This window comes from Canis lupus, chromosome 5 (genome assembly GCF_048164855.1).
Source record: "Canis lupus baileyi chromosome 5, mCanLup2.hap1, whole genome shotgun sequence".
Classification (NCBI taxonomy): Eukaryota; Metazoa; Chordata; class Mammalia; order Carnivora; family Canidae; genus Canis; species Canis lupus.
The window spans coordinates 70,256,972-70,267,428 of NC_132842.1; the positions used below are offsets into that span (position 1 = coordinate 70,256,972).

The following is a 10,457-nucleotide window of genomic DNA, read 5'->3' on the forward strand; positions in this document are numbered from 1 at the left end:
TACTGGACTTACTCCTCTCAACAATCCTGTGAGGGGGATACTAATATCCAAGGGGAAACCGAGGCACTGACACCCCTGCCGGTATGTGGAAAAGCCTGGGGTCACTCCAAAGCCAGTGCTCTCACATTAGTGCGGGTGCCCATAGCTCACGCAGACCCTCCTGGGGCAGCACAGGAGTCACTAACTGAACGACAGGAGGGGAAAGAAGATCTCAAGGTCCCGGGCAGTGCAGGTTGCCTCACACCCAGGCCACAGCCATTGGGGCCACCTGCCACCAGGGCACAAGGTTCTCAGCCCTCCCTGACCTGGGTCTGGGGGTGGCGGCTGGGGTGGGGGCGGCTGCCTGAGGAGCTAACCTAGACTTCAGGCCCACTCTGGGAGAAAACTGCCGGCGTGTGTTGGAGATGGGCCGCACCTTCGGGTGCGACATGACCCCCTGGACATCGAGGGGGCTTCCCGGAGAGGAGAGAGAGGGCTTGCTCGGAACCGAAGTTTGAGGAGGTCAGGGGGTGGACGGCGTGTGCGTGCTTGTCTATAGGGGAGGCTCTTGCAGCCGAGTCACGTGTACGCCTGTAGCTGGGATTTGCCTTTGTGGGGAGGTCTTCGACTCTAGGCACATGGCCTGTGTGCACGTACGTGCATGTGCGTGTCCCTGGCTCCATGTCTTTCTTTAGACATGGTAGTCGCTATACCCAACTAAGCTGCAGTCAGGTCGAAAGTTCACTATGCTCCACATCCAGGGAACATCCCATCTTTGCTGACCATGTATTGATTTCTGTGGCTCCGAATTCATACATCTCAGGGTGCTACGACCTGTACGCTGGCTGTGTGTCCTTGGAAAAGTTATTTCCCCTCTCTGGGCCATGGTTTCTGTGTCCTCCCTAGTAAAGTGGGGACGAGAACACCTCCCCACAGTGCTGTTATGGGAATGAAGGGGGATGATGCAGGGAAAGCCCCCACATAGGGACGGGTCATGCTAGGATCGGGATCTGTCCCTGCAGATGGCGAGAGTGATCGATGCTGCCCTGGCCCAGGACTTCCCGGAGGGGAGCGGTGTTGAGATCATTGCAGAGCCTGGACGCTTCTAACGGCATCTGTGTGCATGGCCGCTGTCAATACCACTGCCAAGAAGGCTGTGCTGCAGGCAGGTGGGTGGGTCAGCCCTGGGTGGGGACGGCCCTGTCCACACGTCCCCAGGCCCTGGAGAAGAGGTTAGACGGAGGGTCTGGGCTCCTTCACCTCCCCACCTGGCCACAGAGATCCCTGCCTCTCTTGGACTGGGTGCTAGACGCAGTGGCTTCAGAGTCTAGGAGGGCCAAAGTCCCACAGGGCCCCTTACCTTCACTAGGATGGCATCGTGGGGACAGGCTCCCTGAGGAAGATGCAGAAGATGCCGTAGTAGCCCTTGAGGTCATACACCAGCTTCTGGTGGCCTCCTGGGAGTGGCAAGAGGTGTGTGTGGCCAATCTCACCACTGGCTCTCAACGCCTGAGTGCAGAACCCTTGGGAGGGGCCCCAATCCGTTGCCCAGGGCTAGAGAACCCCCGTTCTCTGCTCCAGGAGGCTTCCTGACCCCATGCAAGGCTGGGGCCTGTCCTCTGGCTTCCTTCTGTCCCCGCTGCTGAGCCAGCTCACCTGCCTCACCCATTCCTGTCCATGAAACCTGCACTGGAGCCTCTCAGCCTGGCTTTCTGCTTGCTCCTTCTGTTCCCACCCCACCCAGCTGCTTCCCCTGTGGCCCTGCGGCGCACTCCAGGTGCCCCCTTTCTAGGGCAATGTGAGTAAAAACTTCTTCCTTCGGGACAGTGTTTCCATGTCTGCATGTTCCCTGATTAAAACAAACCTCGGAAAGTTTTAAAAACAGTGCCCGACTCATATAAGCACAGAGCGGAGCATGATTCTCGCCTCCCTCACCTAAATACTCCACCTCGACTGATGTTGCTGAAGGAAGCACCTGATGACCTTCTCATTGCCCCATCACACTCCTGGTGCATATGAAGCTGAAGTCACCTGTGACCCCGAGATCCTTCGGACATGACCTACTACTACCAAGCCAGTTTCTCCACAACCACTTAGCCTGTCCGCAGAATATTGCTTTCTTGAATCTAAACTCAGAATTGTACAGTGATCTCCGTGAACACTGGGGACATTCCAGCTACCACTTAGATGCTCACATCTTTCTGAATATTGATTTTTTCTCCTCCTCTGGGTCTTCTCCTCACCATCTTCTCCCGGTGTCAGTCTCTGCATCTCCTTCCCTTTCTCCCAGCTGCCATTACTGATCCTGTCTCCACAACCCCAGCCCCAGGTGTCCTAAGCCACTTAGCCATGACATCCTCGAGGCGGAGAGCTCAGCAAGTGCACAGCGTTTCAGCCAGGCAGACAGGGGTCCCACTGCATCCCTAACGAGCCGTGCCACATAGACAAATCTCTTCCTCTCCCTGAGCCTCAGTATTTCCACCTGTAACATAGGAATGACCCAAAACTATCCCCCTCCAGAACTGTTGAGCAGAAATGAGACAAAATATGTATTTCACACAAAATAGATACTTAATTATTAGCAGCTCTTATTATAGTGGAAATAAAAATAATAAGCCCCATACTTATAACTTGGACTTCTGTTAACCGATGGCTAAAATCATGGGCTGCATATCACCATATTCTTGAACAAGACACTTTGTGAGGAAACGAAATCAGTTGACACAAGCGCCTTTGGGATTAAAAGCTGTGGACCAGCATGTGTCACAAGGATAAGGGAGAGGATTAATGGGATTTATAAATATTTATACGTCAGTTATCACAAAGCCACAGATTAGAGTGGTGATATCTATCCATACTCTCCATCTCGGCATGAAACTGAGTTCTGGTTAGTTCACTCTGTGGGAACGGTCACCCCACCCCACGCCTGCTTCAAAAATAGCAGACCACCAAACAAGTCTCCCATGACGGTCGACCCCAATTGTCAAAAGGTTCCCATTACCCCGTAGATGTCACCTTTGACCTTCAGGCCAAGACACAACGATATTGCTTTCCTATATTTGTTGCAAGAATTTGTATTTATTCAGTATATTTTTCGTTATAAGAATCTGCACATGTTAGAAAGCACCGGATGGAAGATTTCAAATGCGCATGGGCAGCACAGCGGTGTCTGTGACCCCATCAGCTATATTCTGTGGCTTTGCCTCCATAACGCAATATAAATTCATGGCTGCTCAGTAAAGACTGTCTTGGTTTTCTACCTCCCGGGCTACTTGAGAACAACACAATAGTGATACTAACAGGTTCGTCCTTATACCCGATTCACAACATGTTTCTCACTAATTAGCCACTGGGCGTGGAGCCCAGACCCTCCATCTAACCTCTTCCCCGGGGCCTGGGGACGTGTGGACAGGGCCGTCCCCACCCAGGGTGACCCACCCACCAGCCTGCAGCACAGCCTTCTTGGCAGTGGTATTGACAGCGGCCATGCACACAGATGCCGTTAGAAGCGTCCAGGCTCCGCGATGATCTCAACACCGCTCCCCTCCGGGAAGTCCTGGGCCAGGGCAGCATCGATCACTCTCGCCATCTGCAGGGACAGATCCCGATCCTAGCATGACCCGTCCCTATGTGGGGGCTTTCCCTGCATCATCCCCCTTCATTCCCATAACAGCACTGTGGGGAGGTGTTCTCGTCCCCACTTTACTAGGGAGGACACAGAAACCATGGCCCAGAGAGGGGAAATAACTTTTCCAAGGACACAGCCAGCGTACAGGTCGTAGCACCCTGAGATGTATGAATTCGGAGCCACAGAAATCAATACATGGTCAGCAAAGATGGGATGTTCCCTGGATGTGGAGCATAGTGAACTTTCGACCTGACTGCAGCTTAGTTGGGTATAGCGACTACCATGTCTAAAGAAAGACATGGAGCCAGGGACACGCACATGCACGTACGTGCACACAGGCCATGTGCCTAGAGTCGAAGACCTCCCCACAAAGGCAAATCCCAGCTACAGGCGTACACGTGACTCGGCTGCAAGAGCCTCCCCTATAGACAAGCACGCACACGCCGTCCACCCCCTGACCTCCTCAAACTTCAGTTCTGAGCCCTCCACTCCGGGAAGCCCCCTCCGATGTCCAGGGGGTCACGTTGGCCCAAAGGTGCGGCCCATCTCCAACACACGCCGGCAGTCAGCGATGGCCTGCATGGAGCTGTGCGCTGCCTGGCAGTGCGAGCCCACGTGGAAGCTGGACGTAGGTCAATGACACGTGGAGAAACACACATGGAAACATAAGGGTTGGGAAGAAGGGGGACATTCAGAAGTGCCAACATGGGTAAATTGTGGAGACCAGCATGAGTACACACACTGAGACACATGTGACTGCCTCGGCCCACAGAACCACGCACCCCTGGATGTACACGTGGCTGTCCCCAGAGATGCATACACTGCATGTGACAGGCCTTGAGTTAGGGTGTTGACGGTTGTGCGAGTCACTGCTCTCAGCTGCCCTCTCCCAGTGCCCCCATCGTGGGGCTCCTCTTCTCCTTAGAGGGCACGTGATCAGAACCCCAAATCCCAGGGCCCCCACAAGCAGGCAGCCGAGGAACCAATCAAGGCAAGGGAGCAGGAGGCAAGTGAGGCCCTCAGCTCAGGTGCAGAACGTAAGCGGGGGCCGAAACACTAAGCCTCCAGGATAAATAATATTTAATGCCATTTTTTCTTTCTTTTTTTCTTCCTTCCTTTCGAAAATATTTTGTTTATTTATTCATGAGAGACACAGAGAGAGAGGCAGAGACACAGGCGGAGGGAGAAGCAGGCTTCCCGCGGGGAACCTGTTGCAGGACTCGATCCCAGGACCCTGGGATCATGCCCTGAGCCAAAGGCAGACACTCAACCACTGAGCGACGCAGGTGCCCCTAACGCGATATTTTCAAGAAGCAAAATTGATGCAAAAACATCCACAAGAAACGAAACACAGAAATTTTAAATAAAGACAAAATTGGTAACAGTAATTGGACCCTGAGGCAAAAGGAAAAAACAGGAATTTCAATCCTGTCTTTTTCCTTTTTCTTAAAAAGGCAAGGAAGTGTCCTTTTTAAAAAAGATTTTATTCATTCATTTGACAGAGAGCACAAGCAGGGGGAGCAGCAGGCAGAGGGAGAGGGAGAAGCAGGCTCCCTCACAGCAGGGAGCCCGATGTACAGCTTGATCCCAGGACCCTGGGACCCCGCCCCAGGGCCGAAGGCAGACGCTTAACCAACTGAGCCACCCAGGCACCTCTCAATCCTGCCTTTATTTAAAATTCTGATATTTTCCTTATCATGAATTTTTGCATTAATTTTGATATATTTTTTAAAAGATTTTATTTATTTATTCATGAGAAATACAGAGAGTGAGGCAGAGACACAGGCAGAGGGAGAAGCAGGCTCCCCACAGGGAGCCCCATGTGGGACTTGATCCTGGGACTCCGGGATCACGCCCTGAGCTGAAGGCAGACGCCCAACCGCTGAGCCACCCAGGTGTCCCTAATTTTGATATTTTTAAAATACTGTATTAAAATGTGATTTATCTGGAGTACTAAGTTTTTTGGCATCTCCTCAAATTTTTCACCCAAATTTTCACTTTGATCACCCTGCTCTGGTCCCAGATAACACCCAGCTCCTTTGCTGAGGACAAATGGAGCATCTTGAGGCCCAGAGGGGCAAAGACTGGAGACTGACAGGGAAAACCAGGACCCCTGCTTCCCAGGCAGGGAAAGCCAGTGCTCTTACCTTGTTCCAACCACAGCCAGCCCCAGGTCCCTGGCCAACCCGAGCAGATGTTCACATACATCCAGGGGGGCCCCAAACTTGGCACTCAGGGGGAGGATGCTCTCATTGTCCTGGGTCCAGAGCCAGAGGACCAGCCTAGGAGAGGCTGTGAAAGATGTCAGGGGTTCTTTGACACATGAGCCCCCAAGGCCCAGCCTGCCCCCCAATCTCTCCCCACCTTCCCACCAGCCCCTGCCTAGTTTCTCTGGACTCTCCAGCCACTGAGTCTCAAGGAACAAAAACACTCATCACTTAGAGACCTCTGCCCAGGCGAGAAAAAGCAGGAACGTGATGAAATTATACACACACTTTCTGTAAGCCTCCATGTTACAAGATCAGAGATGTTAAATAACTTTCCCAAGGCCACACAGCCTGTGCACATGAATCTGAAACACGAGCACTGGCCTCCCTGACTCCGATGGGAGTGCTTTTTCCATGAGTTCGCCTGACCCGAGACCTCCCAATGCCAGGTTGTGCCCAGTGTCCATGCAGACATAAGCAGTGTTCCTTCCCCACAAATATGCACCAGGGGAGCATTGGGCCCAGTGACCCAAGTTCTTGTACTTTGCTCCTTGGACCTCTCCCAAGTCACCTCATGGGACTGCCTTCACCTGGTTGCAGAGGCCCAACTCCACTGGCAGAGGCCCCAGGTTTGCTGTCCCTTGATCCACCTGTTTCCACTTGCCTGGCAGGCCTCACCTGGCTTCACCTGGCCTCGAGGTGATGCTGGGCCACCTTGGTCAGCTCCCCCTCATTGTCAAAGGTCAGGAGCCACACCCCGTGGCGGGCAGCGTATGGATGTGGGAGACAGGCTTGCAGGGGTTGGCATAGATGATGTGCGAGGGGGCTGCGCCCAGGCCCCGCACCTGCTCCAGCTCCAGCTGGCATGGATGACACAGTCAGGGGCTGCCTTGCTGCCCGCCTCTACTCTCTGGGGACAGAAACTCAGAGCATGAGCACAAGGGGCTGCTCTTGACTGAAACCCCCTCTGCACCTGGCGCTGCACTGGGCACATCTGTGCCACTTAGGCTTTCAGGATTCAAGAAAGCAGAGTTGGCCCCATTTTAAAGAGGAAGCATTTAATGTATTCAATTTGCATAAAATGCCTGTGCTGGGACAGAAACAGGGCCTGCACAGGCCCAAAGCCTGTGCCCCTCCACTCACCGGCTCCCCTTGCTTGCCCCAGCCACGTGGCCCCCTCATAGTTCATTCATTTCTTCCTTCAGAATCAAGTAATTCCTGTGGTGGCCACTGTCCTAGGTACTGCAGACGCCACCCCAAGATCCCCAACTGCTGACCTCCTGTCCTCCCACCAGCAGCAGGTGCAGGCTTACCTGGCTGGCACAGTCGAAGCCGGTGCCCAGGGAGGCCAGGACGTGCAGCACCCAGGCACTGCTGTTGCACTTCTCCACGTAGAAGGGTAAGACCCGTGGCGGGGCCCCGGGGGAAGGCCCGATGGCAGCTGGCAGCACGTCCAGGTCGGCAACCATGAGTTGCCGGGGCCTCGGCGGTCCTGCCAGGGCTGAGGAAGAGGGCGGGGAGCCTGGGTGGTGGGTGCCTCACTTAGTCCTCACAATGACCCTGCGTGGTCAGTACTAGTGCTCTTCCCGTTTTATAGATGGGGCAGCAGAGGCTCAGAAATAGGAAGTCACTGGCTCCAGGTCAACAGCGAGTACGTGGCAAAGGCAGGATTCGACCCCAGGTCTTCTAACTCTTTAATCAGGGAGATGTGAGGACAACAACAATCTTTGTAGATCAGAGCGGGGGCAAGACGGTGCCAAATCCTCAACCACCTAGCCTGGCACTGAGTTAAATTCCATGTGGTGACGGGAGGTATGAGAAGGGGACAGAGAAACTATTCCGTGAGCCCCAGCAGAATCGGGCCTTGGAATAAGACCTAATAAATGGAGCTATAAAACCACGAAACAGAAAGTCTTATTTCTTGTCCATCAAAGTAGGGACTGAGACTGACCCTCTGCCCTCTGCTCCCTTCCACCCCTGCCCCTCCTTCGTACTGAATCAGAAACTTCAGGCAGTTTCCCCAGGCCCCAGGGCGATGAGCGCCTCTGGCCACATGCTTCCAAGGGGTCCTTGACTCTCTTTCGGGTTCCCATGGGGGATGCTCATCCCGGACACCCCAACAGATCCCTCTGGCAGGCACAGTCCCGGCATCCTGGAAAGGTTTTGCTCTAAGGATCCGGCCTCCTCCCGTCTCCCAGCTCCCTGCGAGCCCCGGGGTCCAGAGTTCCCTGGGCCAGCCAGTCTTCGGCCCTCCCATTCCCTCAGAGAGCTCCATGGAGCCCTAGCGAATTTTCCCATCTGCAGAATGGGCCACTGGCCTGGCCCAGTCTGCTTCAGAGACATAGTGGAAGACCAAGCAAGATGCACACACCACGCATATGGAATAGAGGGTTGGCATCCTTTCCCAGGCTCCTTCACACCCACAGCCCCATTCACATGTGAGGAAACAGAGGCACAGAATGGATAAGCAAGGAGTCCACGATCTTCAGATTATGAGACTTAGAGTTAGGGCCTAGGAGACATTTCATTTTACACAGAGGACGAGAGGCTCAGAGAAGGGAGGAGACTTGCCCAAAATCACCAAGTAGTCATTGGAAGAGCTAGGACTGGCACCCGAGCTCCCGAGAGCAGCCAGCCACTGGAGTGGACCCACTGTTGGCCACACGTCCCTGAGGCCGAAGTGAGGGCAGCCTGCAGCCAGTCTGTCTGCCTGCCTCAGCAGTTAGGACAGCACCCATGGCCCCCACCCCACACCCGGACTCACCTGGTATCCATCACAACCTGCTTCTTCAGGCACAGCACGGGGACTGGGATCTATGGTATCCTGGGCTTCCAGTAAATTCCTATAGGGAGATCGAAGCTCAGCCTAGAGCTCAGGGGCTGTCCCCCAAAACCTCAGCCACCCTGCCTGCTCAGCCTCAGCCTCCCAGGCCCAGAGAACGAGCCCTCCTAGGTCACCCACACGACTGACCATGGAGTGAAGTCAGACTCCTGTTATAAGTGAGCATCAGCAAGGGTCAGAGTAGAGGGACCCTGGAAACCCTGTCATCCGCCTTTCCCACCTCACAGATGGAGAACCGTGGGGCCCGAAGGTCTTCAGATGATTCAGCAAACCTGGAGGGGACGTGGGAGCGAACCAGGACCTCAGACGTCAATTAGGAGCCGGTTCCCACCTCCTCAGACTGTGAGCTGATCTCTCCTGGTGCTGTGTCTCCGCTCTCCACCAGAGATTTCAATGCCTCACTGGAAGCTTCTCTGAATGGAAAGGTGGCTGCCTACGTCACTTGGTGTCCAGGCATATCCTGTCCCTTAACCTTTCCTCACTCTCCCTCTCTCTGTGGCCTTCTGAGGTCTCACCAGTTTGCCCGCTGACCTTCCCAGGCTGAAGCCACCACCTTGGAGCTGCCCCACCTCTGGGATGTCAGCTGTTGCATCTGCTTGCACACCTGTGCTCTGACCCGGAGCCTCCCCTGCCAGCAGCAACCTGCCTGTGCCCGACTTCTCTGCTAGCTCTGCCCCACATTCATCTTGCTGAGACCTCCCCACCCCTCCTCCCAGCAGAAGCCCATGACCCTACCCCCCACCCCATCTCCCCCAAGCCATGTGGCCTTAAAAATCCAGGAAGGGACCACAGGAAGAGCCTGGATTTGAGGAGGTCAGGGCGCTAATCCCATAACCTCTAGAAGCCTCATGAATTCCACCTGTAAGAGGGTGGGTGGGGTGGGGGGTAGCGGATAGAGGTGGAGATCTGTGATTCCAAACAAGATGGTAAAGTCCATGGCTTTTATAGAGACCCCCGCCCACTCCCACCCCAGATCAATTGGGGTAGAACCAATTTCTAGTGCAGCTTCTTCTTCTTTTCTTCTTCTTCTCCTTCTTCTTCTTCTTCTTCTTCTTCTTCTTCTTCTTCTTCTTCTTCTTCTTCTTCTTCTTCTAGATTTTATCTGTTTATTCATGAGAGACACAGAGAGAGAAGCAGAGACACAGGCAGAGGGAGAAGCAAGCCCCTTTGCTGGTGAACTCGATGCGGGACTTGATCCCCAGACCCAGGATCACGCCCTGACCCGAAGGCAGACGCTCAACCACTGAGCCACCCAGGCGTCCCTCTAGCGAAGCTTCTTACACGCTCTAAGATTCTGGGCAGGTGACCTCCCCTCTAGAACATCAAGTTCATCACTTGCAAGATGGGGGTGACAGCCACATCTATGTCACAGGGTGGCCGTGAGGATGAAATGTGATGACACCTGCAAAGAGTTTAGCAAAGGGCCAGCACATTCTAGGAAGCCTGATGACAACCCAGCAATGGCCAACAGTACTAAGCCCTAAATAAGTCCCAGGAATTATGTGAGATAACTTTTGTAGATGATTCATTGAATCTTTCTAGCAATTCATGAGGCAGCTTCTACCCAGGGCCAGCTATATACTTGTGGGACACAGGACAACAGGAGTCTATGCCAGGCAGGTACTACTCCCTAAAGGACTGAAACCTTAACCTCAGGACAAGCTCAGTACCTGGATGAAGCTCCGGTGAGTCACCTGCCCAACGTAGGGTGACACTGCCAGCCTGGAGCAGGGATGGCTGACACTTTGTCCTGCCCTGAAGGGCTGCAGGCCCACATGCATGACCCCAGCTTGGCTCCAGG

The 10,457-nt window shown here is 54.1% G+C and overlaps 1 pseudogene; it reads right to left on the bottom strand.

The window, feature by feature from the left end:
- Nucleotides 1-1,344: 1,344 nt before the first annotated feature.
- On the bottom strand, nt 1,345-7,283 carry LOC140634493 (antizyme inhibitor 2-like; annotated as a pseudogene).
- Nucleotides 7,284-10,457: the final 3,174 nt, after the last annotated feature.